General features: G+C 40.8%; 1 pseudogene; it reads right to left on the minus strand.

Annotated features, from left to right (window-relative positions):
- Positions 1-2,486: 2,486 nt before the first annotated feature.
- On the minus strand, positions 2,487-15,147 carry LOC118577468 (annotated as a pseudogene).
- Between the last annotated feature and the right edge of the window lie 12,660 nt (positions 15,148-27,807).

Here is a 27,807-nt window from a genome sequence, read left to right on the forward strand (position 1 = left end):
AAACTGCTACTTCCTATTTCTGAAGGTTACTTGATTCCATCAGAAAGATGTCAAGTGCATTGCTTGGAATTTGGCTGCGGGACTGCAAATAGCACTGTTACCTATTTTTCTTTATTTCTTTCATTATCCAAGGAAATAAAGAGAAAAATGTCTTGTGAAGAGAAAGAACAAAAATTTTTATTTGAAGAGGATGAATTTCCCAACAAATATGACCATTAATACATTAATAGAACTGCTTGCCTAGCGCTGGGACTCCAACTGGTACGATGCAGAGGCTAGAGCATAGGAAGGTGCTCTGTTGCCAATATGGTAGTTTTCAACTAAAAAGCAAACATCTTTAATAAAATTCCCACAGAGATGGGTACATGGATGATTTACTTTAGAATTTGCTTGGGCATCTAGTATGAAGTAATGCAGGGTTACTTGGAGGTCCATCCAAGGCTTCATGTTGGTGTCCTAGGGGGATCAGAGTAGGGCGGTCAGCCTGAGACTCTCATCTTACTACATATTGATACAAAGCACAGATATCCTGCTGAGATTTGATTATTTGTACAAATACCCCAAACTCCAAGTCCCCATGGATGATGTGGAAAGTATCTTGGAAAGTAATGCACATGCTTCTGCTCAATGTGGGACATCAATCTAATTTAAGATAGTTATTAAATAGTAAAAACAAGGGTTGTAGGTCATCATGTTTACATCCAGAACCCATAGGCTCCTGGTAACACTTGAAGGATTTATACATTGGAATACTTCTGATCATAATTTCCCATGCTCAGAGAAAGGATTCTTTTTCACAATCATGACAGCATCTGTGTAGACCTTGTTTCATAAATAATTTTGAGGTGTACAACTTTAACATGTGTATACCACCAGCACCTCCTGTGGTGGATCCAGAGCTAATGACAGGTTGGTGAAGTCCTGCTGATTCCAATCCTCATTGGAAGTGATCTTCATGGAAGGATAGGGCATATTAATTTCCAGTGTTACTGTGAAGCTTTCTCTTAGTCACTGAGAATTTGGAAAGGATATTAAAATTGTTCTCTGGAAAGAGGTTTTGTCCTTTATCAATGGACTTGGCTTCTATGTAGCAGAGAAGAAGAAGTCAGTAGATGGTAAGAAGACAAGTAAATGGTGATATGCTCCCCTCCAGTTTATTCTATTTCCCTGTGTGTACCATGGCCCTTTGACATTTTTTTCTGTGCCTATTGTTTATTTAGTATCCTGTGTATCTTGGAGTCACAAAGTGGCTATAGTAACATTAAAGTATCCAAAAGAAGACACAATGGAGTCATGATTGGAAATGTATATGGGAGTGGGAGATCTGGAGATAAGGCCTATCATACTATACCTAGAAATGACTTTATACAGACTGAACAGGTTACATTTAGGAATATATCTGTGTATACATATAGGTATGCAATAACAATTGGTGAAAAAAAGAGGCCATGAATTTGAAGAAGAGTGGGAAGGAGTATATAAGAGGGCTTGGAAGAAGGAAAGGGAAATGAGAAATGTAACTGTATTTTAATCTCAAAAAGTCTGTGCAAGATTTTTGCAAGGGCTTAGGCCCAGTTCTGAGCTTCTGCATATAACTCTCAAACATCCCTAAATCTAGTTCCAGGGAATCTCATCTCCTTTTCTACTTTTGTAGGGACCAGGCATACACAGTGCGCGCACACACACACACACATACACACACACACACACACACACACACACACACACACACACACACACACACACACACACACACACACGAATTTCAGTGCCATAATTGAGTGCCACAATGAACACATAAATAACTATGGTTGGGACTGTTAGGATGAAGGTCTAAACTTTGCTTAGGGGGAATCAAGTGATACATTTTTCCTTCAAATTCCTGGTTTAATTGTTTATTTTGAGAAAAAGATCCCAAACATCAGGCTGTTCACAAAGTATTAACTTTAGAAAGAAAATATTAAGACTATTGCACTATTTCCCTGTAAGATGCATTTGACATGCCAACTCTCATTCACAAAAATACATGGTTACATTCGTGTTGAACAGTCCCACTCACGTGAGGGAAAACACACACCTATAATGCAAAGCTGCTCTCAGGGTTACAAGTAAACGAGATGCCTCTGCAGATAGGGAAGCAACTACCAAAATCATAGGCATGGGAAGAACTGTACTCCCTGAATAACAAGAGATTATTTTGGAGACAGTAGATAAAAACCATACATCTTTTTATTGTTAAGTCAAAGAAGTATCAAAATTAAAAGCAAAACTTACAAGGTAAGACTTAACAAAACTAAGAAGCATCAAAGGAAGTGAGAATGGAGCTAGGCGCAGGGCAATTATGAATCAATGAAACAGGAAGGATAAGGAGAAGGCGAACAGTGAGAATGTGCTCAAGTTCTAGGGGAGAGGATCTACTGTGACTTGGATTTCTCACAAGCGCCTAGGCAAATGAATAATGGATCAGATTTCTGAACGCTATGTGCTTAAGAGTCACCCTTTCCACTGGTGCTGTCTCTGTCATCCTCTCCTTCCTCAGCCTCTTCTCTATCATCCTTGATCAACTCCAGCTGGTCATCCCCCATCTTCATTGTCATCATCATCCGGCAGGTCACCGTCCTCAGCAGAGTCATCTGCACCTGCCTCAGACTCCATCTTCACATTAGTCTCATCTTTCTTCACAGAGGCAGTCCTCCGCTCCTCTTCAGGCTTTTCATTCTTCATGTCTACCAGACAAGAAGGACAAGTCTGCTTGTTTGCATTGTTCTTTTTCTTTTCCAGTAGAAATTCCACTCTTGGTTTTATCTGAGTCAGCTCCTTCTTAGTGGCCTGAAGGTCATTACCTTTCAACTTTCCGGACTTGGATGAAGATCCCCGCTGAACACTCTTCAAATTGAATCCACTTTTCCCCCTTCGAGAGGTGTTACCAGAAACGCGCTGGCATTTGGAAGGCACCACAGCTCCGGCAATAGGCGGCGGCGGCGGAGGAACACATGTTGGGTTACTGTACATCCTGTCATAATAATCCCGTTGAAAGTTATAGTCCAAATCAAATGAGGAAGTGAGTAGAGGGGACGGAGAAGGGTGTTCTGGCACTGACCCATATGTCTCCACTGCAGATCGTTTCACACCTGCTTTTCCTCGGTTCACTTTTGGTGATTAGTATCTAAAACCTGGCCAGCAACCATTCTGCCATCCTCTCTAGCTACAGCAGCCTGGGGAATTCTTTTGTTAACATATTGGACGAAGGCAAAGCCCTTATGCACAGAGAACAACCCACAATTTTGCCATTCTTTGAAAAGATTGCCTCCACATCAGTCTTCTTGACCACAAGTGTATTGAGATTCCCAATGAATACACGGGAATTCATGGATCGAGGGTCTGTTTTGTTGGTAACATTGCTAGCCAGCTCCTTTGATTACAAGGTTTCTCACAAAGCTGAAAATGTACCTGAAGATAAAAAAAACAAAAAAACAAAAAAACAAAAAAAGTCCTGGTAAGGGATTTAGCTCAGTGGTAGAGCGTTTGCGCAAGGCCCTGGGTTTGAACTTCAGCTCAAAAAAAAAAAAAAAAAAAGACTAACCTGATGGAAATAGCCGGGCTATTATAGTGGTAGCGCATGCCTTTAATCCCAGCACTCAGGAGGCAGAGCCAGGCAGAGCTCTGTGAGTTTGAGGCCAGCCTGGGCTACAGAGTGAGTTCCAGGAAAAGGCACAAAGCTACACAGAGAAACCGTCTCCAAAAACAAAACAAAACAAAAATCTCACGAGAAGATGGAGAGAGAGAAGAGACTGCCTCTCCTACTGCAGTTCTGTGTTGAAACACCAAAGCTACAGCAGGCAAGCAGCTCCCGACCGTGTTCGCTCACCGCCTCTTCACAAAATGGCCGGTGAGCTCCTCTCAAAGGGATACATTTTTAGCTGAACACCGAGGTCAAAGTTTATCTGGGTCATTCTGGACAAAGTAAGATGCACACAGAAAGGGAAATGTGAGAGATTTGGTGTTGAAAGACTTTATTGTAAGAAATGAAGATGTGATTAGAGTAAGAATACATGAATGTTGTATGTCAGACTTCATCTGCTGAGCAAAGTGAGACACAGAAGAATATGAAGCAATGAGGACACAGAATCTTGGATTAGGGTTTTATTTAAAACGCTCTTCAAGACTGAGAGGGGAAGGGACATTCTGGAAGCGGGGATGTTTTGCCAACAATGTCAGTAAGAAACATGGGACTTTAACTAGGTCAGTATTTTGATGAAGAAAAAGGTATGGTTTGGGAGAGATTTAAGAAAATAAAATACACAGGACTTTTTCGGGAATTGGATAAAGACAACTCAGGTTTTTGGTTTGAGAGATGCAGACTGTAATTTTATTTACTTTTTACATAAATATCCCTTATTGATTCAATAGGGAGCCATTACAGTGGCGAGTCCTGAGAATATCTAGAAGAAAAGGCGCACAGCCCAAGTGCCAATCAGTGTTTGCATTGCAGTAGGGAAAGATACACACATTGATGGACATGTAGATCACCAACATAATGAAGTTATGACCTACTGCTAATAAAGGCCCCGGGAAAGGGCTATAGATGATGTAGAGGGCCAGAACTCAGGAGATTCATTTTAGAGTTCTCCAGCCAAGTTCACAGCCAAGATCTTGTTAGCTGTGAGGTACCCAAGAAGTTCAGTGATGCCCTCCAAGAAAATGACTCAGGACAAAAGCAAAATTTAAGGACCAACAGAGGCAGGAAGGGTGGTTGTTAGTGAAGTTGAGAAGAGAGTGTACGAGGCAAGATGTGGGGAGCATGTGTATACTTATTTCCCATAACCTTCAAAAGTCCTGCTCTGGTAGTACATAGGAGACATAAGAAAACAGCTTTGTCTTTCCCTATGTGTATTTTGTAAGTAGCATAGAGCAGGTACTAAAAATGATGTTTCAATAAAATGTAATGGAAACATTTGAAAATTAGTTCTCTTCTAGACATGTGATGAAGAAAGAGACCTAAAGAGCTGGTTAGCCTTCTCTTCATCGTGGCAAATATCGAACAGAAGCAACTTAAAGGGGGATTTTTTAAGGTTTCATATGATTTAGTTCATGGTGACATCGCCCCATGATTTGGTTGGAAAATAATGCGGAAGATGGGGGTATGCATCTTTGTCTCATTGCCTACAGGAAACAGAAAAAAACAGGGGAAGAGCCAGGGACAGGATACCCCCAAGGACTTGCCCCTTGCTCATCTTCTTGGTCCTTAACTGAGTTTGTGATCAGGGGAATTTTAGTCACAGATTCTATGACCAACGGCTAGGAAGTAAGGCGCTTCACGCCTGCACCTGGTCCTCTCAGGGAATTGGCAGATTGGACTAAGAGAAGTGCTTTCTGTTCTGAAAGCCTGAGTCTGGAGACATGATTAGATGGTCAAGCTGCAGAGATGATGTATTATCAAACAGAGGTGTCCTGTCAGCCTTGCTGATATATTATCTTATAAAACATTGGGACATTAAATATTTGATAGTGGAACTCTAGATATTGATTCCCCCCAGTCATAAATGGCTCCTGCTTCTGAAGAATGGAAGGTTCTGCAGAGCTGTATACACCAGTAGATTGCATCCCTGCAAAACGAATGTCCAACAGTGCATCTGGGTATTGTCTTGATAAATTACATGACTCGGTGATCACTGACCCACATTCGTAATATGATTTTATAAAACCCATGTGACAATGTTAATGGAGATAGATGTACTGTAGTCTGTATACAGTAGAAGTCAACAGTGTTCCTGGAAAAAAATAAAAGTAGGAAATGTAATTATAGGTTTGCTATTATAAGATTTCATGTAAAGAAAGCGTTAGGTAGGTGGATATTTTTATGCAGGGAAGTTGTCAGAATTTCAGGCAAAATTACTGAATGCCAACTAACAATTCTGCTTTGTCAAAATAACTGTTTATTTCTGTGCTCCTACAGTCTCTCTGGCACAGCACCAGGTGTGAAATAATGGGCTTGTGTTCTCCGCATATGCTGGGGCCCAGGACACTTCAGCTTATGCAGTCTTATTTGGGGATTTCTGCTGTATGACTTCAGTGGCGAGGACTTGCTTCTGAGGATTCACAGAGAGAAAACACCGTGACCTTGGCAGTAAGGGCTCTCCCTGTCTCATCAGAGAGCTAGAAGCTCTCCAATGACAAACTTACCTGTGCTTCTGCACAGAATAATAGGATGGCTACAAGGAATTTTTTTTTCTTGAAACATAGCAGCTAATTTTGTGTCATTAGTTAACCAGCCTCAAACAGAAGGTGAAGTTTGGTGAGCTCTAGGTGGAAGACTGGTTCACAAAATCCCCTCCTAAAGTGCACATGGAATTTCCCAGTCTCCTGTGCTTGCTCTAATTCAGAGTTGAATTCCTGTGTACTGAAAAGTACAGTTATACAGTGGCAACTGAACATGATTAGGAATATCCTTGTTTGAGCTTTATGATATTCTTAATTGGCATGTAATTGTATGTATTTATGGAGTAAAATGTGGTATGTTAATACATGCATATATTTTATAATTAAAGAATTAGTCTAATTAGCATTTTCTTTTAAAAAATAATAAGGTTGTAAAGAAGTGTAATGTGACTTTGGACTATTTTTTGAGGATAGAGTTTCTAATTCACCTGCCAAGTATGCCTTAACCTTATTTCACATCTTACCTATCGTTAGAACCAAAACAGGGGAGGAAGATGAAGCTGAATGAAAAATTAGATAATTTAGGTTTAACTTTCTCTCTCTCTCTCTCTCTCTCTCTCTCTCTCTCTCTCTCTCTCTCACTCACTCTTTGGCAATGAGAACAAGGCAACACTGAGGTGAGTTTGGTCAGTTTGAAGTTCTAATCTGACAGCACAGGAAAGCAGATGTGAGCCTTGAGGGCAGATGTCATCACCTGTGTTAGCAGAGGCTCCCCAGTGGTGTGTGGATGAGATTATTCAAGGGAGAGCTTGAAGAGAGAGATAAGCAAAGCTCTGAGAGTAAAATCTTGGTTGAGATAATTTTTTTTTTAAAGTGGCTGGAGGAGAGAGACAAGAAAAATAAAAAGGAGTCAGTCAGTCATGGGGAATGTCTGGGAGCTTAGGGCAGAACAACATTTCAAAAGAAGGAAATGGTCAACAATGTCAGCTGCTGTACGAGATAAAGTACTAATTGACCTGGAACATGTCCATTGTATTCCTCAAACGGCAGGATGGACCTGACCATGGGGAGAGTTGAGAGCAGTTCTGGTAAAAACCTGGATTGTCATGCATTGGAGAGCAAACAGGGAAAGTACAAAGAGAAAGAACGCACTCTTGAAAATATGCTTGGTTTTTGTCTTTTTTTTTTTTTTTCCCCAGTCAACTTGCATCAATAGTACCAGTTTATGGGTTGGAAAGAGTTTCAAATTAAGGTCTCAAGAAGAAAGTGGTAATGATGAAAAGTCTGCTGTGTTCTGGTTTGAGGTCAGTTTGGAGACTTTTATCTAGGGAAATTTGACAGAACATGGTGGTCAGTGAGCATCTGGCAGGATCATTCGGTTATCAAGTACCCTTTATTGGAAGAGCATAAAATACAAGAACAGAGTTTGGGAGAGGGGTAAGGTGCTAGAAGTTGGACTGAGCTCACTCACTGAAGCTCTTTACAAACAGTGGGTGGAAAGAGTAGACCCCAGCACAGAGGAAAGTTTGTGAGTAGCTTTTTGTCCTGACAATTTCTAAACAAACGGCCTTAGGCAGCGACATGGGTGCAGTTTGTTCTTGTGGGCTGCGGCTGTAGGAAGGGGAGGAGCAGTTCTGACAAATGCGTGGAAGGGGCCAGATGCCTGCTTGAATTTGTGCTCTACATCCTGGGCCAGCCGTGAGGGGAGAGCCATTTTCAGCCTTGTTTCTTATGCAAGCCATGATGCAGCAGTGTGATTCCATGAAGAAGATGTTACTCATGGTTCATAACTAAAGACAGACACAAAGGGGCTTATATAAAAATCCCTTAGGAAATGTTCATCCTGAATTTTATCTCTGGCTATGTGTGCCACACCTGGCATATTTGTGGTGTCAGAAATTCTAGACATAAAAGGTGACAAAACATATTAGAGGTCCTTTAGCAGAATGACCAGAAGAAGGAAAAAATCAAGTCATGAAACATTAAGTATTGAATTGAGGACAGCAGGGATGCAACAAGGTAAAGCTGGCACAAGGTAGAGCCATTGTTTTCTCCTCCTGCAGTGAGACAGCTTAGATGAAGTCAGGGTGAAATGAAATGTTAGTAGGAAATATCATCTCTTCTAATGTGAAAATCCCCTTTCAACTGCCCCAACCAAGACGCATGATCATTTCCAGTATTGTGGACTTATCACTAGATGTACATATCTTCAGTGCCCATCTCTGGAAGGGGTATAAACGTCTCTAGTGCTGGATAAATCTCAAACTATGAGAATATCTTTTCTACTTACAAACTAAAATTTTTGCAGCTCTGTGACCTGCATAGTCAATTCTACTAACTTCCAAAGTTATTTATCTGAAAGTTTCTTCCTTGTTAAAAAAAAAGTTGTAGACTGTGGTTTTATTTCAGACATCTGGAGTTACCTCTTAAACATTAAAGACATCTATTATTTTCAGTTATATCTTTTAAAAATCACATGGTTTCTAGTTCCCCAAATCCTTTGACATTTGTGTCTAGACCTAGAGCTGAACATAGTTCTCTAAGTGTGGAATGATGGCATGTAGTAGGGCCATTTCCTGTTTGGAACCAAACATAATGATATCATCAACGTATCAAGATCATATAGCTCTAGTGTAGCAGTTTTTAATACTTAAATTTATATTTTACCACTTTATCCTTTGATAATGAATTATTTTATAACATAAATGCAGGTTAAATTTTATCTTGCTTGCTGTTTAAGCCCCTGTATTAGCAAGGTTTGCTAGAGAAACAGAACTATTAGAATGACTATATATATTCTGAACACACATATACATACATACATACATACATACATACATACATACATACATACATACACTTTGCCTGTCTAAAACACCTGATTTGTTTAATAAAGAGCTGACCAGTCAATATTAAGGCAGAAGAAAGGATAGATGGGCTGGCAGGCAGAAAGAATAAATAAGAGAAATCTGGGGAGAAATCAGAAGATCTAGTAGCAAGAGAAAGAGGAGGAGAGGAAGACTCTAGGGGCCAGCCACCCCACTACACAGCAAGCCATGGAGAAAGAAGTAAAGAAAGGTATAATGAAACAGAGAAAGATAAAAGCCCAGAGGCAAAAGATATATGGTATAAGTTAAGAAAAGCTCACTGGAAACAAGCCAGGCTAAGGGTTGTCATTATAAGTAATAGTAAGTCTCTGTGTGTCTTTATTTGGGAGCTGGGTGGCAGGCCCCCGAAGAGTAAAGAACAACCCCCCAAAAGCCAAAAGAGTGAAAACAACAACTGACCTTTTAGTTGATCCCAGATCCAATTAAGTTGTCAGAAAGAATAAACCATTCCAGCCTGATCTGGAGCTGGATCCTTATCATCCCAAGTATATTTAATATCTCACCTTTGTGTCATCTGTAAAAAGACTTTCCTGTGATGAATAGTCTTCAGTGTCAACTTGATTGGGTTTAGACTCACCATAAAATTTCCTCTGGGTTTGTCTTTGTGGACATTTCCAGGAAGCTTTAACTGATGAGGAAAGAGCCACCCTGAATGTGGGTAGCACTAATCTGTGCTGGGGTACCAGACTCAACAAGAATGAGAAAAGGAGCTGAGTACTACCATTAATTTCTCCCTGTTTCCCTACCATGGACACAATATGACCTGCCACCTCATGCTCCTGTCTTCCCCAGCATGGTGTGTCCTCAAACTGTGAGCCAAAAGAAACCCCTCTTTCCTGAAGTTGCTTATTGGGTATTGTGTCACAGCAACCAGAAACGTAGCTAAAAAGTTAAATTTCCCCAGTTCTTAATAAAGACATTGAAAATGAAGAGCCAAAGTAGGGGCTTAGAGAAATGTCACTAGAGCTCTTTTTATTAGAAAACAAGTTGATGCATTGACATTGCACAGAACATTCCCCAGTCACTTACAAGTCACCTGCTTCATGGCAATCAACCGCCAGCCCATAGCTCTCCATTATATCACTGAAGATCTTATGAAAAATGATCAAATAGCTTGAAGAAATCCATGTGACTTCTCTGGCTACCATTTTTTCAAATGTCTCTATTACCTATTACTATTCAGAAGAATATCAGACTCCTAAACAGGGCTTTCAGAGGTAATACTTACCAGTTTCTCCCTCTTTTCTCAATTCATTCCTCACTCTCAACTTGGAAGTCGTTGCTCCAGTCCTCCTGAACTCTATGCAGCAGTCTACACTACCCTGCTCTCTGCCTGTGTGAAGCTCTTTACTTCTGGCTTCTTCAGGCCTGATCCCTGCCTTGGCATCTTGCTCTTTTTGTCCTAGCATCTGAATGGCTCTTTGCCCTCCAGGCCCTGACCATTAACTAAAATATTTATACCTTTTTTTAGTAGGAGGGTTTTTATTATAATAAGAGAGAGAAACTATCCAGAGGCATCTGGAAGAGTCCAGAGCAGAGAGAAAAGGAAGTAAACTGGACATGGCTAGGCTGGGGAAATGGGAGAAAATAGTGGAGACAGCAAGAGAGAGAGAATAGCAAGGATGCAAGAGACTAGTGAGAAATAGAGATAGCAAGAAGGCAAAGAGATAGCAAGAGCATTTCTACCTATCTTAAAGTTGCTTGTCATTCTTTTCTGCTATTAAGCCAAGCTTAATCCCACCAAGATGACCTTGTATTTATTTCAGTCTGTCTCACTGGATTTAAGTTCCCTTGAAATCAATGACTGTCTCGTTGGCTGTTTTATTCCCTGTGCATATTATGACACATGCACAGACTCTGAACATTACTTCTATTTAAAAAAAGAAACTAATTGTGACTGATATTTGAATGAAAGTTGACTTTAGTATTTTTTGTTATTCTTCTAATAAACTATGTAAAAATGATTAGCCTTGAATTGAATTTGGTGACCTTTGAGCTGGCCTCTGGTGAGGGCCCCCTTTTCTAAGTACATAGAAATAATTGAGTTAAGGAGATGTTTTAGAATGTGGTTAGGTGTGATTATCAAAGTCATCTGGCTCTGGCTTACAAACCCCCTTTCTGAAATGGAGATATTTGCTCAGCTCTGATCTCCTGGCAATTTTCCCAATCCCTCTGATTTTTTCCCAGGACATGAGCAGCTGCAATAACAGCTGCAAATAGTTTTAATTGTCTTGGATGTGATGCATCTGGACTTGAACACAGTTAAGGCTGCCAGGCACTCTCCTCTCTCTGCCCTAGAAAGATTTGTGTTCAGTCTTTTACAGGCTTGCTACCACTTTCTCTAGTACATCAGAAATGAAAGCAAACTAGAAAATGAATTGTTCTGCTTTTGAACTGATTTACCATTTCTGTCAGTTAGGAAGCTGTTCCGGCCTTTTTATCTTATTAAAAACAGAGCTTTAAAACAAAACTTTTTGTTTGTTTTGCTTTTTGAGATAGTCTCATGTAGCTCAGATGGCCTTGAACTCCTGTACTACCTTGACTGCTTGTCCCTCCTGCCTCCACCTCTGAGTGCTGTTATCACAGGTGCTCACCATCATGCCTGGTTTTGTGTGCTGAGGATGGAATCCTAGGCTTCACACATGCTAGGCAAGCACCCTATCAACTGAGGCCAGCACCAACCCACCAGAGATTCTTATTCCATTCTCATCTAATCTGAGGTCTGAAGGGGTTTTACCAGTATGTTTCATGTAGCTGAAGGAGTCTAAATGGGCAGACACAAAGGAACAGTTGTTACACCTGGGACTGAAGGGTCTAAATAGATAGACAGGAAAGAACAAATATTAATCGTATCTAGGATATGTTTGATTACAGACAGATGGGGTGCTGCTACAAATGCCTTGGTACTAGTCCTTGAGATTTTCAAGGTCAAGCTGAAGGTGCAGAAGGCCAGAGTGGTAGATTTCAGTTATCTGACTCCACTTTGTTGTTTTTGAGATGGTGTCTGTGTAGCTTCGGCTAGCCTAGAAGTTTTGACCCCACTTGAGCCCTGAGACTGCAGGCGTGCACTGCCACACTCCAGCCATAGCTGTCTACTTTATCTCCCACTTCCCTTTCTCCTTCCAGGCTTGTGTGTTAAGGAGGGGCAGTGCTGGGTATCGCACTGAATTGCATTCCAAAATTCATCCATACATCTTTTTTTCTTTTTCTTTATTATTATGTGTTTTAAATTTTATACATCAGCCATGGGTTCCCCTGTCCTCCCCCCTCCCGTCCCCACCCCCACCTTCCCCCCAGCCCCTCCCCTCCATTCCCATGTCCTCCAGGATCAAGACTCCCCTGGGGATTCATTTAAACCTGGAAGATTCAGTACAGGCAGGTCCTGTCACCTCCCTCCAGGCTGAGCAAAGTGTCCCTGTGTAAGCCCAAGGTTCCAAACAGCCAGCTCATGCACTAAGGACAGGTCCTGGTCCCACAGCCTGGGTGCCTCCCAAACAGATCAAACTATTCAATTGTCTCACTTATCCAGAGGGCCTGATCCAGCTGGGGGCTCCACAGCCTTTGGTTCATAATTCATGTGCTTCCATTTTTTTGGCTATTTTTCCCTGTGCTTTTTGCAATCTTGGATTTAACAATTCACGCTCTTGCAGACCACATGAGAACAGGAATAGGCAGTGTGCTCGAGAGGTCCCCAGAAATCCACAATGATATATCCTCTGTAGACTGCAGGCAATAGTTGAGAGAAAGCCTGATCTGACCTAGTCTGGTGGTCAGATGGCCAAACACCCTAACAGTCGTCTTGGAACTCTCATCCAATAACTGATGGAAGTGGATGCAGAGATCCTCAGCCAGGCCCCAGGTGGAGCTCCAGGTGTCCAACTGTTGAGAAAGAGGAGCATCCATACATCTTTTAAATTCAAGGTTCATAACTATTTTAGTGTATTAAAATCATTGTTCTGAGCCAGTAGCAGTAAAGTAGGGTATAGTTGTAACCATTAAAAACTTTCATAGCATATTATGATCAGACTCAATCAGAATCTGAGAGCTTGGGGCAGTTTTGTAAAATCTGTCAACAGTTCCTTCAGAGCTGCCATATTAGAGTCAAGAGAGACCTACTGTGTGACTGAGCAGTAGTGTACTGGGCTGAGGAAAACTCGTGCTAACCTCTGCGATACAAAGGCTTGGCTGTGCAGTTGGTTACTCTGAGTAGACAAGGCATGCACACAAGGCTGGGGTGGCATGGGAGAAGGCAATGTACTAAAACTTAGGTTAGTATCTTGTGTGGCTAGAAGCACAAGTGAGAGGCAGAAGCCAAACCTCCTGGGGAATAATAGGATACTAGGGAGAGAAAGAAAATCTTAGATTAGAGCTGTGGGGGGAAAGTTGGCCCCCAAGAGCCTGCAGGATCAGACAGGCAGGGAGGCACTGCTCAGATGCAGAACACAGAAAGAAGCAGAGTTCTGATGTCAAGGACTAGTGTGGGACATTCTGGGTTCCGTGTGAGCAGATTACCCAACACTGTCTGAAGGTTTTATTTTGAGAAGGTTCCAGTATGGAACTCGTTTGTCATTTCAAGGATTTTACTTTAAAGCTACACATAGGGTGATGCTTTTTAGTTTGCTTTTTAAAAAAACATAGCCATATGCTTAAACATTGTAAGCCTTTTATAAGTCAGGTCATGGAGCAGCCTCGGCTTGGTTGGTTCTGAGGTCTATGATCCACTGTATTCAGGTGAGAGAGGAAAGGAGGCTGGTCTCATGGACAGATGGGAATGTCTCCAATGCTCTTGTTCACTTGAGTCATGGTGAGCTGGAAGATCCTAACAAACAGTGCTCTAGAAGGAAAGAACTCTAATGCACAGCATTTGCTGAGTACTTTGTAGTAAACACAGCCTCTAGGATTGATTTCAACGTCACCAGTGCTTTTAAACTCAGTTTCCAAAATTTGACATACATTCTTGCAAGCCAGTATTAGTTGGTTCTGACCCTCCACTTCTGTGTTTACATTAATTCTCTAAGAATCGTGGTTTATATAAGGAAGATCCAACTTTAGAGCTAGTATTTAGTTTAACCTATATTTGTGCAACTTATGAAAAAAAAGGATGTTAAAAGTTAACATAGAAAAATAGAACATAAGAACACATCATTACAACAGCAGAGTGGGGTGTGTGTGTGCGCTCAGGCCAGTGGCTGACACTGGGTCTTCTGTGATCATCCTACACCTCACTTTTTGAGACAGGCTAACTAACTAAACATGGAGCTCTTAGATTCGCTAGACTGGCTGGAGAATAAGTTCCAGAGATTACTTTCCCCCTTAGTAATATTTTTATTTTAAGTAAAATGTAGTTACATCATGTCACCCTCCCTCCCTCCCTGCAGCCCTCTCAAATGTGTCCTCTCTCCGGCGTCTCCATCTCCCTAGTGCGCTCACTCATTTTTACCTGGGTATTAGAGTCTGAAGTCAAGTCCCCATACTTGTCTGAGGAGACTTGAGGACTGAGCCCACCCATTTGCTCCTTCCAGGAAGAAGAGATTTCCACTTTAGTTTGGTGGTGTGGTGTTTACCTGCAGAGCCTTTACCCCTTAAAAAGCCTGGGGGCAGAGGGGTGAGAACTGGGTGTAGTGGCATGTGCTGCACTTGGGAGGCAGAAGCAGAATGACCACTGCAAGTTCTAAGCCAGCCTGGGCTCAAAGAAGCAAAACAAACAAACAAACTAACAACAAAAGCCAAGGGCAGAAAAATGCGTCAGGTTCCCATTCAAGGCTTCTTAGTAAGGCAAAGGAGAGCAGACCACAGCGTTCCCAAGGCCCAGCTCTTGTGTCTGGATCTCCTCCCTGTGGACACAGCTCTCTTCTGCAAGAGCACTTGAGCCTCCTACCTTGCCTTGGCAAACTCTTTTGCAAGCCTTTAAACTCCATCAGACCTGCTCTGATTGCAGTTGCCTCTCCATGGCCCCCAATCCTTCACAATGCCAATTAGCTGGGGCCCGCAGCCCTCCTTGGCACGAGCAGGTCCATTTCCAGTACCCAGACACCACCTGCGTCCTGCGGCTGATGCAGGCCCGGGGGCGCCTCCACACAGCTCTTCCTGTGTTCCGCATTTCCCCCTTCGTCCCCTCTCAGAGACCGACTGATGTGTGCGTAGGAGAGCCATTTAGTCCAATATAAAGGCTAAAATGTTTTTTCCTTCTGATAATGTCCCTAGTTTCGTCCCCCGTTATTATGCTCCATAATGCGCCGCGTGCGGCCATTTTGTCATCGCTTTGGGTCATCCTTGCTCACAATTGGTTATTTACTCAGGGGCTTTTGAAATTATTGAGTTGACACATCTGTCAGACGGCGAAAGCAGAAATGCTAAAAGGTCACTTGGAGAGAAACCAGCTGCTTCAGACAAACCTTTCTGCCTCCAAATAGCACAATCATTACAGCCTGACAGATGGGGCTCTGCTTTCATCCTGGCTCCCGGCTCTCCTTGCCTTCAGGTATTTAACCACACTACCTCATTGCCAGGTCAGCTGGGCCTCCTCCTAATTACCCACACAATAGGCATCTCCCTGCTTAAGAATAACAACTCTATTTTTTTCCTGAATAGGAAACCAGTTTCCCCACAGATATGAGCTATCCAGGGCTTTCCACAAACTTTGCTATTAACAGATGAGTTTTGACAGTGGTAAGCATGTTGCAATTGTGTCTGTAACCTTCCTTACACACTGCAAAACAAGGCTCTGTCCATGGTAGAGTGTGCGGGGCTTTGGGAGGGCTTGGAGTAGATGACCTCAAGGAATTAGGATGATTCCCTTTCTCCTTGTAGTCTTTCTTACTCTCATTCAGTACAGCTGGGTGGGAGGGTCTCATTTAGGTGATCTCTCTCTCTCTCTCTCTCTCCCTCTCTCTCTCTGTATTAAAATTCTACATGATGCTTAATTTCAACCATATAGGCAGCACAGGAAGATTCTTCCATGAACATGTTCTTCCAAATTCTTTTCTTTTTTTTTGGGGGGGGGGATATTAATACACCAATGGCTGTAATAATGGCCTTTAATCTTTCACAGTAATGAAAAATAAATTGATCATCATTTGATTATGGGTTTTCTCTGGACTGAAAGACGGATTTATTTATTTAGCCTGAACTTAAAACATTGTTCTTTTCTCTGAAGGTACAAGATGGCCAATGGAAAACATAAAGTCTGCTCTCTGTTTTGAGGGATACTTTGATGTGTGTGTTTACAAAGCATCTTATTAGGTAAATACAAGAGGTTGAAAGTAGAAGGATGTGTGGAGATGGTCTCATAGTTATAATTAGAGTTCTAAAATCACCACACATCTAGATGTCTCCCCTCAGGCTATTGAGACTTCACACTTAAAGAATGGGCGCCTTCACACTTCACTAGGAAAATGCTGTCACAAGCAGAAATGCAATTATAACAAACCCTCACCAACCCTAAACAATGACAGCCATGACTGACACTCTAACTATGGTTATTTTCCCTTCAGTTTCCTCCTGATTTGCTACCTTGTTAGTTTCCACCAGCTACCTCTGCATTCTCTTCATGCTTATTTATATTCTGGGGGCTGACCAGGGAGTTGGGGTCGACCTTAGGGCTCAAGAACTCTAAGTATAAAGGCTATTAGCAGCAGAGAAGACAACTGAATTACATTCCTCTTATCACATAATTCAGGAAGATCGAATTATCTACACACCAAAGCTTGAGTGGAGCTGTGAGTGGGGACGTAGTAAGAAATTGAAAACTGCCATCGTCTGTGGAATGAGGCCTGTTATTTTCTCCAACTTACTGGCAGCTGAAAGACTAAAACAAAACAAAACAAAACGTGATTATTGGATTCAAGAAATTCTTTCAAACCAAAGGAAACTGGCCTGATCAACTGGACAAACAGGTCTCTCAGAATAACGGATTTCTCATCTAAGCAACAATTTGAACATCTGACAAAAGTTTACTTTATAATGTACCTCTAGGTACCAGTGTTCCTATCAACCCTAAAGTAGTATGCCAAAAACTTTGTCTAACCTCAATTGGCTCTTCACTTTGGGGACCTGGCTTAATAGGGGGAATCATTCAAACACTATAGATTTCCTCTTCTGAGCTGTCTCCTCTTAGACGTTATGGAATCTCTGTCATGGTGACAATCTTTGATACAGGAAGTCTAACAGATTTTTGGATTAACAGATTTTTCTGGTGAACATTTTTAGGAGGAGCTGAGGGACAGCAAAGTAGACTGGTATTTCATCATGAAACAAATCAGAAAGGGAACATTCTGAAGAGACCCCAGGGAAGTTCTGAACAGCTGATTTCTAAGCGTGTGTGTGTGTGTGTGTGTGTGTGTGTGTGTGTGTGTGTGTGTAGGTGTGCATGTGGAACAATGACTACTCACCCCAGAGAGTGCGTAGATGGTAGATGACAAACCAAAGATACCGGCTTGAGGAACCACTGGATTTTACAGGGTTACTTACAGAAATATGGATGATGGGTTACTACAGAGGAGAAATGGCAAAAACAAAACAAAACAAAATAGTTGCATCACAAAAACTGACCACGACATGGGTAACAGCTTACATGAAAATAGTGCACTGCACATCTTGTAGGCAACCAAGCAGCCTGGAGACCATTTCTTTTAGGCTGATCAAGTGGTCTGAGCCCCTTCAGGTAGTTCAGGGGGGTTAAGCCTCTTCTAGGCAGTTTAGTTTGTCTGAGAGTGTCTCCCAGCAGTCTTTACTATATATATAAGCTTGGGAAAAGAGGAGCCCAGGGAATCTGGTCAGTTTCAGGAACTTCCTCGAGCCTTTGAGTTCTTTGCTTCCTGAGCTTTGGAGTTTCCCTGAAGAATGAAGTGTTTCATCTCTGCTTAGCACACCCTGTTGTCTCACCTCCCTGTAAATGTTCTGCATCTTAATAAGCTTTCCTCCAAGATGGAGGCTTTAATCCTGGAGCAAACATCTTACATAACAGGTAAATAAAACCAATAGATTTTGGGGCATGTGAGTATTCCAAAGTGATTCTCAGAAATTACATGTGGAAGCACCTTGGTAGAAAAGCACACCTCGTATGATTCACTGGCCAGTCTGAGTCATTGTAATTTTAGTATTAAAGAGTAAATCACTCTACCATGAGATCATCAGTTGCTGAAACCAGGAGCATCATGGATTCTTGGACAGAGCATATCCTGGAGTTATTGGTAGAGAGGACAATGTACAGAGAAAAGGGAATGGATGAAGAAAGACTTTATGCAGGAGGTAGGTATAATCTGGGTTGGATCTTGAAGAATGGATAGAACTTCTATGTGTATATGTACATGTGTTTGTATGTTTGTGTGTGTGCTCATCTTGAATAAAGTGAGGGAAGTGTTAAGTACAAAGAAAAAGAAAAAGAAAAGAAGCTGTGATTGCTTTGTGAAAGGAGCAGATAGATAATTCTTCTTCAGGAGTGAGGACTAAGAGAAGCCACCCTAACCAGGCTCAGGCTTTGAGGATGAAGAACTTTAGATAGCATACCAATGTCCTAAAGACAGCATGGCGAGGGCCTAAAGGGAAAGAAGGATTTCCTTTAAAACCTGCAGAGAATTGTACCATGCGTCTCAAAGGGTCTTATTAATAAAATCAAACCTGGAGCCACATATTGGGGTGAATTCTGGAAGATCAGAAAAGCAGAACAAGCCACAGCCACCTCACCTTGCCATTTCCTCGGCTGATCTCCTTTTTTCAGACTGGAAGCCTCTGAGTCCTCATCCAGAATGAATCTCAGCTGAACTGCTGCTCAAAAGCCTAAATGCTTATCCAGCCTAGTTCTTGGTCCTCATCCCTTACATACCTTTCTTTTTTCTGCCATCATTTCCTGGGATTAAAGGTATGAGTCACCATGCCTGGCTGTTTCCAGTGTGGCCTTGAACTCACAGAGATCTGGATGGATTTCTGCCTCCTAAGTAATAGGATTAAAGGTGCATGTGCCACCATTTTCTGGCCTCTGTATGTTCTGCTCTCTGACCCCAGATAAGTTTATTAGGATGCACAATATTTTGGGGAACACAATATCACTACATTTCCCATTTTTTGTCTAAAATTTTAAAAAGCTTATACAAGAGCTATATCTAATAAGTATATACAATATATACAGTCAAGATATTATACTTACAATGTCTAGTCCATTAACATTTAAACATTTAACAGGTTCAGATGAAAAACTCATATATATATATATTACACACACACACACACACACACACACACACACATATATATATATAAAATGTCCAATCTAGTAACATTTGATAAACTCAGACAAAAAATTTCATTACTTATCCTATTTAAAACAAGTAATTCATTTTTAAAAGTAGATTCAATAATTGACCTTTTATCTTATCATAACCATATTCTCACTTTTTTCTTTTCATAATAGATTCAGTAATCTACCTTTTGTCATTTTTCTATCTTCCCCTTTCCTTTTTAGAGTAGATTCACTGATCTACCCATTGAGAATCTTCATTAGAATGAGAATTAGAAAGATAGGGTGCAGAGATAAGCACCATAGGAAGGAAGGGTTGGAGAAAGGAAAGAGGAGCACCTGTAGTTAGTGTTTTCCTGCCTGACCCACAGTCAGGACAAATCTATCTCATCCGCCAGGCCCATAGACGCTCTGACCCAACCAAGTAAACACACAGAAACTTATATTGCTTACAAACTGTATGGCCGTGGCAGGCTTCTTGTTTATCTAGTTCTTCTATCTTAAATTAACCCATTTCTACTAATCTATACTTTGCCACATGGCTCATGGCTTACCATTACCTTACATCCTCCTTGTCATAGCGGTGGCTAGCAGTCTCTCCACTGAGCCTTCACTTCCCAGTATTCTCCTCTTCCTTGTCCCGCCTACCCTATCCTTCCTGCCTGGCTACTGGCCAATCAGCACTTTACTTATTTTAACCAATCAGAGCAACACATTTGACATACAGAACATCTCACAGCAAGCACCTTCAGTGAAAACCCTGTGGAATATCCAGAGAAAATCCACTGAACAAAGGTAACATCTGACTCTCATAACCACACTCAAGGGTGGGAGGTTTTACCTCAAGCAAACTTAGTACAACAGCCTGTGAAATAAAGAGCACAGAAGAGTGAGGAACTGGCTAGGACACTACATGAAGAGTAGTTATCTACAGTACAGATCAGCTTCTTAACTCTATTCCCTGATTTCTTCAGGCTGTGGGTTCTGGCCTCTGAAGGGCAACCACTATTTGAAAGGGGCAGGCTGTGCTCTCACAGAAGGAAGTGGAGGGAGGAATGGGCACATGATTTCAGGTCTGGATTTGGTGCACAGACTACCACTTAAGATGGCTCAGGCTTCCTCAAATCTCATCTATAAAAGTGGGCTAAGATACCTGTTAGGTCTCTTAAGGGTATAGGAGTCATCCCACAAAAGACCACCATTCAAGTATGCAATTAACAAGAGTAAAAATTTCTCGAGAGTAAAAATTCCAGCATGCAGAGGTCAGACATATGACAAGATGCTGATGATCATGAGGAGAGTGTGCAAGCTCCTTTTAAGGGGCTAGGGGAATTCCAGCTGTAGTTAAGTGTACTTTTGAAGTATTGGGTGTAGACCCTTATTGGTACAGGAATCATTTTATGATTGGCTCATGACATCTGGTCAGCAACTGTAGTTGCAGTGTCAGGGGTCTAGTTCACTGAAAATAGCAAGAACAGGTTTTTTTTTTTTTTTTTTTTTTTTTTTTTTTTTTTTTTTTTTTTTTTTTGTGGCCAGATTGGCTACCAGACTGGACATACTTCCTGAGGGTCTGATTGAAGCCAGACATGAGTTACATAAGATGGTAATATAGGGCAGAGGTCTTAGCTAACTGACTCGTGAGAAAAAAAACAAAGACAAAAACAAAACAACTGTCCCTGTTAGGGTCAATCCTGTTATAAGAGGGGACAGCTTCTTCAGTACCTTCTTTATTAAGACTGCTATAAGGGTAAAAGTTGATAATTTATGGAAAGTGATTTAAAAAATGACGTGGATGCAGTAAAGACCCATTAGATGTGGCTATTGTTTATTTCCAGTAAAGGCTAACGTATTAAAAGAGGAGAGAATAGCTCCTCTTAGAAGAAAGCTCAGGGCATGTTCTTGGAAAACTTGAGTGTTGAACTACCTATACAAGCATAGAAGACAACAATTCTGGAAAATCTGGAGCCAATGGTAAAGAACCATGAATTTATTTTTAAAAACTATTCTGTTGGTAGTAGGGGTCCCATTCAGGTTTTGAAGTGTGGAAGTAACGTGATTTACATCATGCTGGTAATACATAGGTTAAAGGGGATGAGAGAAGAGTTAATTGGTCAGGTCTGTGTGAGTTAAAGCAAGGAGCTGTTGGGCTGTAGAAAAGTCAGTAGGGAGTAAATTTGGGATAGTATTTCTAGTAGCAGATAGAATACATGTAAGAATGATTCCAATGCAAAATATGGCTTCTTTTAATGAAGTGTATGGAAGTGTTTTTATATTAAAAGTTAGTTTTGTCTGTTCAATTTAACCAGCTCTAAAACATATCAAATGGATTTTAATGAAAACATTAAAGGAAGTCAAGTAATGTATGCTCTAGATCTCCATGATACCTGACACCTGGGCCCAGGAATGCTAGAAATGTGAAGTAGATTTGTAGAAAAGGAGCCACCAAATGCTGTATTTTACATTGTGTGGGACATGACCTTGGCTTAGCATCTTTTGGGCTGTAGAGTGTGCTGCTTAATTTACTACATTTCTGCACATTCTAACCCATTGTAGGTTTTTCCCCAATAGGGAACTAAAGGAGAGACTGTCACCATTCTTTTGAGCTCATATCAACTGAGAAGCAAGCATTAATAAATCCACTGAATGCAGGGCTTTCTGAGCTGATCCTTGACATGCGTTAGCTATTGGCATTCAAATTTATTTAATTAGCAGGCTTTAATTTGCACTAAACAGAAAAGGCAGGATTCAGAGCAAGCATCAGGTGACACTAATGTTAGCCTAATTGGTCAGATCTGTGTTAATTATCAGGTAACTTGGCTAAATAATATAGCCATTCCCAGACAAGGACAAAGTGATTTTAAAAGTCTCTTGATAAGGCTCCACTTCTCCAGAGCAGCCTATCAGCCTTCCAGCCACAAAGTATCATTTACAATGGGTCTTTGTGAGATGCTGTTTTTAGATGAAGGGTGAGAATTAAGGATCCAGATTTAAGGTCTGAAGGGCAAGTTTCCACAATGGAGAGACCACCTTCAAGCCATATTTAGAAGGCATGTGACAAGTCCTACTTTGTGAACAATTAAGCCTTTGAACTAACTGAGAATAATCTAGATTCAATTCTAACCACTGTCAATAATTGATCAATAAAAGATAATTCTTTCCTTCCCACAGCTGGTATCCTTGTTATGTAGGATGGGATTCTTCTGACCTTTTTACCTAGCATATGATGGGTGTTTGTTTCCATGCTATTTATGGTATAATTTGTATTAATCATTCCTGAAAAACATCTGTGTAACATTACAGTAAAGCTAGCTAAATCATAGATACTATTTTAACCTTCTTATGTAGGGAAGACAATAGAGAATAAAATCAAAGAGGTAGAGCAAATATCTGTAGGGTCCAAATGTTTGAGTGAAAATAACTCATATAGAAGATATGGAGGGGGTCCTCTTTCTGTGTCAGCTTAGGAAACAGCCCATATAGAAGAGATGGAGGGGGTCCTCTCTCTGTGTCAGCTTGGGTAGGGAATATAAATCATTGTTAGGGTGCTGCAATAGTTAATATTGACAAGTTCAAGTTACTAAAGCAGACCCTTGGGTATATCTGTGATGGCATTTACAGAGAGGAGTCACTAGGGCATAAGACCCACCTGAATGACATGGCACCATCCCGTTGGCTGGGGGCCTATGCTTCCTTAGAGGCAGTGAAGTCTGGAGCTCAGGAATATGGGAATTCTTTCTGTTTCCAGCAACCACAGTGTGAGATGTACTGCTGTAGCTTCCTTGTCATAGTGGGCTGAGATCGCCAAAACCATGGGGCATAGCAAATCTATTCTGTACATTATTTATGTAGGTATTTTATTACAGCCATGGAAAGTCCAACTAAAACAGAAAAACAACACACACACACACACACACACACACACACACACACACACACACACACACGATACTAGAGCAGTGGAGAGATTGCTGCTGCCACCTGACTGTGTGGTTCTGTTATCATCTAAGGGTCTTGACAGGGTTTTTTTTTTTTTTCCTATGTCAGTTAAAAAAATTAAAAGGCAGGAAAAATTCTGAAAAAAAAAGCAGTAGCAGTGGGAAAATTCTAGAATACAGCAGATAATCAGCTTGTGGAGAGGTTTTTATTAGAGGAAAGGAAACACAAATAGCAAGCACACCAAAAGACCCTTTGCAAAGCAGGGACTCTGGAGCCTGGATTTCCAGGCTCAACTTGAGGGGTGGGGTTTGTAATATTTCAAAGGATTTTCCTCTCCTAGTTTAGGGTTGGCTATATTGGACAAACACAAGATGGCTGATCAGCCCACAACAATTGTGTAAACATGTCCTCATCAGGCCTTGATGTCTTCCAAGAGTTCATTAGGAGGGATGTTTTGATTCTGGGAGAAAAAGACATGCTAGGACTTTGTTTGAACTTCTATACTATTGTCTCAGGTAAAGACAGTGAGAAGGAAGCCAGACATCTTGGAAGTTCAATGTCTTTATTACATAGTCATGGCCTTCTCTCTATTTATCTACCTGTCAGCAAATCTACCTCTACTCCCTCAGTTCAGAAGCCTGTAGAAGAAGTTTTTTATAGGAAGAATTCTGGAATATTTGGGAGAATAGGCTAGGAAACCTTAGAATGCAGCAAGCTGACTTAATGAATGTGTTTGCTGTGAGCTCAGAAGAGAGAACCCTGCTAGGGAAGGCAGACAATTAAGCTAGTGTTCATGAGGTTTCAGGGAGGAATGAGGACTCTAGGAGCCATTCATGCTCCACTGTAGCAGCCAGCTTCTCTTCATGTTGTCCATGCCCTAATACTCCATGGGAGGCTGGATTAAAGGTGGTGGACTAAGGAATCTGGTAGGGGAAATTTTAAGATAGGCCAGCATCCAGACTGCTGCATCGGCATTACTGGTTCTTCTTCTTCTTTTTCATTATTTATTTATTTATTTATTTATTTTTCTATTATCAGCTTGATACAGTATAAATTCTTTTCCTAATATGAAATGTTTTGTTGAGGCTTGCCCAGTAATTGAGTAAACCCAAAACTTATTATAAGTCACAGTCATCCTAGGGTCCCCCTGCTATATAGCCTCCCTGGTTCTGTGAGTTGCAGTCTAATTGTTCTTTGCTTTATATCTAGTATCCACTTATAGGTGAGTATGTAGCATGTTTGTCCTTCTGGGTCTGGGTTACCTCACTCAGGATGATGTTTTCTAGTTCCATCCATTTGCCTGCAAATTTCATGCTGTTATTGTTCTTTCTCTGCTGCGTAGTACTCCATTGTATACATGTACAACATTTTCTTAATCCATTCTTCAGTTGACAGGCATCTAGGTTGTTTCCAGGTTCTGGCTATTATGAATAGTGCTGCTATGAACATAGTTGAGCATGTATCTTTGTGTATGATTGAGCATTCCATGGGTATATGCCCAAGAGTGGTATGGCTTGGTCTTGAGGTAGATTGATTCCCAATTTTCTAAGAAATCACATACTGATTTCCACAGTGGTTGTACAAGTTTGCATTTCCACCAACAGTGGAGGAGTATTCCCTTTGCTCCACATCCTCTCCAACATAGACTGTCATTAGTGTTTTTGATCATACCCATTCTGACAGGTGTAAGGTGGTATCTCAGAGTTGTTTTGATTTGCATTTCTCTGATGATTAAGGATGTTGAGCATTTTCTAAAACTTCTCTCAGCCATTTGTGATTCTTCTTTTGAGAATTCTCTGTTTAGCTCTTTAGCCCATTTTAATTTAATTGTTCAGTATTTTGATCTTAGAAAGATCACGAATACAAGGAACATTCATAAACACAATAAAGGCAATCTACAGCAAACCAACAGCCACCATCAAAGTAAACAGAGAGAAACTCAAAGCAGTTCCACTAAAATCAGGAACAAGACAAGGTTGTCCACTCTCCCCATATTTATTCAATATAGTACTTGAAGTTCTAGCTAGAGCAATAAGTCAACAAAAGGAGATCAAAGGGATACAAATTGGAAAAGAAGAAGTCAAACTTTCACTATTTGCAGATGATATGATAGTATACATAAGTGACCCCAAAAATTCTACCAGGGAACTCCTACAGCTGATAAACTCCTTCAGTAAAGTGCTAGGATACAAGATCAACTCAAAAAAATCAGAAGCCTTCCTATACACAAATGATAAAGGGGCTGAGAAAGAAATCAGAGAAACATCACCTTTGCAATAGCCACAAATAATATAAAATACCTTGGGATAACACTAACTAAACAAGTGAATGACCTGTTTGATAAGAACTTTAAATCTCTAAAGAAAGAAATTGAAGAAGATATCAGAAAATGGAAGGATCTCCCATGCTCATGGATAGGTAGGATTAACATACTGATTCTTTTAGAACAAAATTTATGGGGAGAATAGAAAGAAAATCAGCAAAGCAGAGAGATCTGAAAAACTTACCATTTGTCCAAACAAACTGCACATGTAAAGTTGTGGCCAAGGAGACTGTGTGACCTGCAGAGAGTGGGGCCTCCAAGAATAAGCATTGCTACTGGGACAACTGGGAAGCTTTCCAAGAGCATCTCAGGACCTGTTCAGCAACCACCCACTGGTCTGTGGCAAGATGAGTAAATTGATTTGAAAGGCTTTCCACAGAGCTGCTAGTGCATCCTGATCAAGAGGGCCACACAGGGAAGCATTTCCCTGCATTCAGTCACACAGGCATTCAGAGGACCATTGGAGTTCAGCTACTGCTTGAGCAAACAGAGGGCCTTGTCATGTTCCTGTGATGTCAGTTAGGAGGTACCTGAAGCATCTACCAAGGTTTCAAAGGAATGCCTGGGAGACCAGGTCATTGTATAAAGGTGAGGCTCTCTGTAGGGAATCCCTGAGAGCTCTTTGAAGCAAAATTGGGGTTAATTCTCAAGTTGAGAAAATTGTGATATTTTGTAATGCTCAAACATATCAAAAGGAGAATAATACTAATGGCACAGCATATTTATACAGAATTTTAAATTGTGTCCAGAAACAGTTTTATTGGAACACTGCTATATACATTTTTTTTTTTTTTTTTGCAGATTCTGTGGTAACTTTTGTATTATACTGATAAACTTGGATAATTGCAATAGGGACTGTATGGCCTGAAAAAACCAAATATTTATTGTCTGGTCCTTCATAGCAGAAAGTCCTTCTATTCTTGCTCTAGAAAGTGAATTGTTGTTTTCAAAACCACTTGTGAAATTCCAAAAAGAAATCCTAAGCCTTGCCTTTACTGACAGTTTCCTGACATCATAGCCTTGGCTAATAGTAGAATATCTCTTTGTTACTGTGCAGGCTTCTTTAAGTAATTAATCATCACTAATGTTGCAACTGGCCTAACTTTACATGCCTGTGCTAAGCACTTTAGTGACCTCTGCCTCATTTATGATCTGTCAGGGCCAGGATTACATCTCACTTTACAACTAGAATCACTTATTGAGGAAAATGTTTCCTTAGGTATTTTATTAAACTTACATACTTAAAATATTGCTCTAGCATAAAATGACAAAAATTCAAAGATTTCCTAAAGAACTAGGATATCTCCTGGGTGGTGTCTGCTGCAGCCAGGTGTTTGTGCAAGTATGTGTTGGGAGGAAAAATTGTTTGAAGATTGTGTGTTATCTCCACCCCCCCCAACTGAAATTCAAATTGGATACTCTATAGCTATTGTTTTACACACATGCTATATCATTGTATTTTAATAATATGGTTAGCTGAATTTTTGCTAATGTGCCAATTTTTGCCTATATTACTCTTTATTCATTATATATGAAGAGAACAATTTCATGTTTGACATGTAGTGAACACTTAATAACAGTTGTATTTATTTTGACTCACAGTTTCAATCCATCATGGTGGGGATGGCATGGTAGAGTTTATGGCAGTTGGAGTGTGTGGCTAGCATTCCTGGTGTATCAGGCTTAAAATCAAGGCTGGGCTATCACATTCACAGGCCATGCCTGGTCTATGTTTGCTAGTGAGGCCCTATATCCTAGCAGTTCCTTAACCATCAGGTTTCAAGTGTTCAAACACATCAGTCAGTGAAGAATATTTCATCTGCAATCCTTATCACCTGATATCATCACCATTATCATCAGCTGCTTGATCAACATGACTATATATGCAGATGTTATTTAGGGTACTGGCTAATACAATGCTATTCCCAACTCAATGTCACAACTTGGCTTCTAATTATGATGATGTGTCTCTAATTTTCCTGTACAAAACTGAAAGTGAGGTGCTTTCATGGTGCACTTATAGCTTGTTAAGGAAGACATGGTATCATGTATTCCAGGTTGACCTGGAACTTGCTATATAGTCAAAGGTGACCTTAAATTTCTTACATTTCCATCTTGACTTCCTGAGTGCTTGGCTGTACATGGTCCTGAGGATTGAACCTGGAGCCTTGTGCATGTTAGGCAAGCTCTATACCAAGTGAGCTATATCATTAGTTCCAATGTGCATGTGCTTTAGGTAGGTATGTTATGATTCTTGTAACTTCCTG

The sequence above is a fragment of the Onychomys torridus genome, chromosome 2 (genome assembly GCF_903995425.1).
Source record: "Onychomys torridus chromosome 2, mOncTor1.1, whole genome shotgun sequence".
Taxonomy (NCBI): Eukaryota; Metazoa; Chordata; class Mammalia; order Rodentia; family Cricetidae; genus Onychomys; species Onychomys torridus.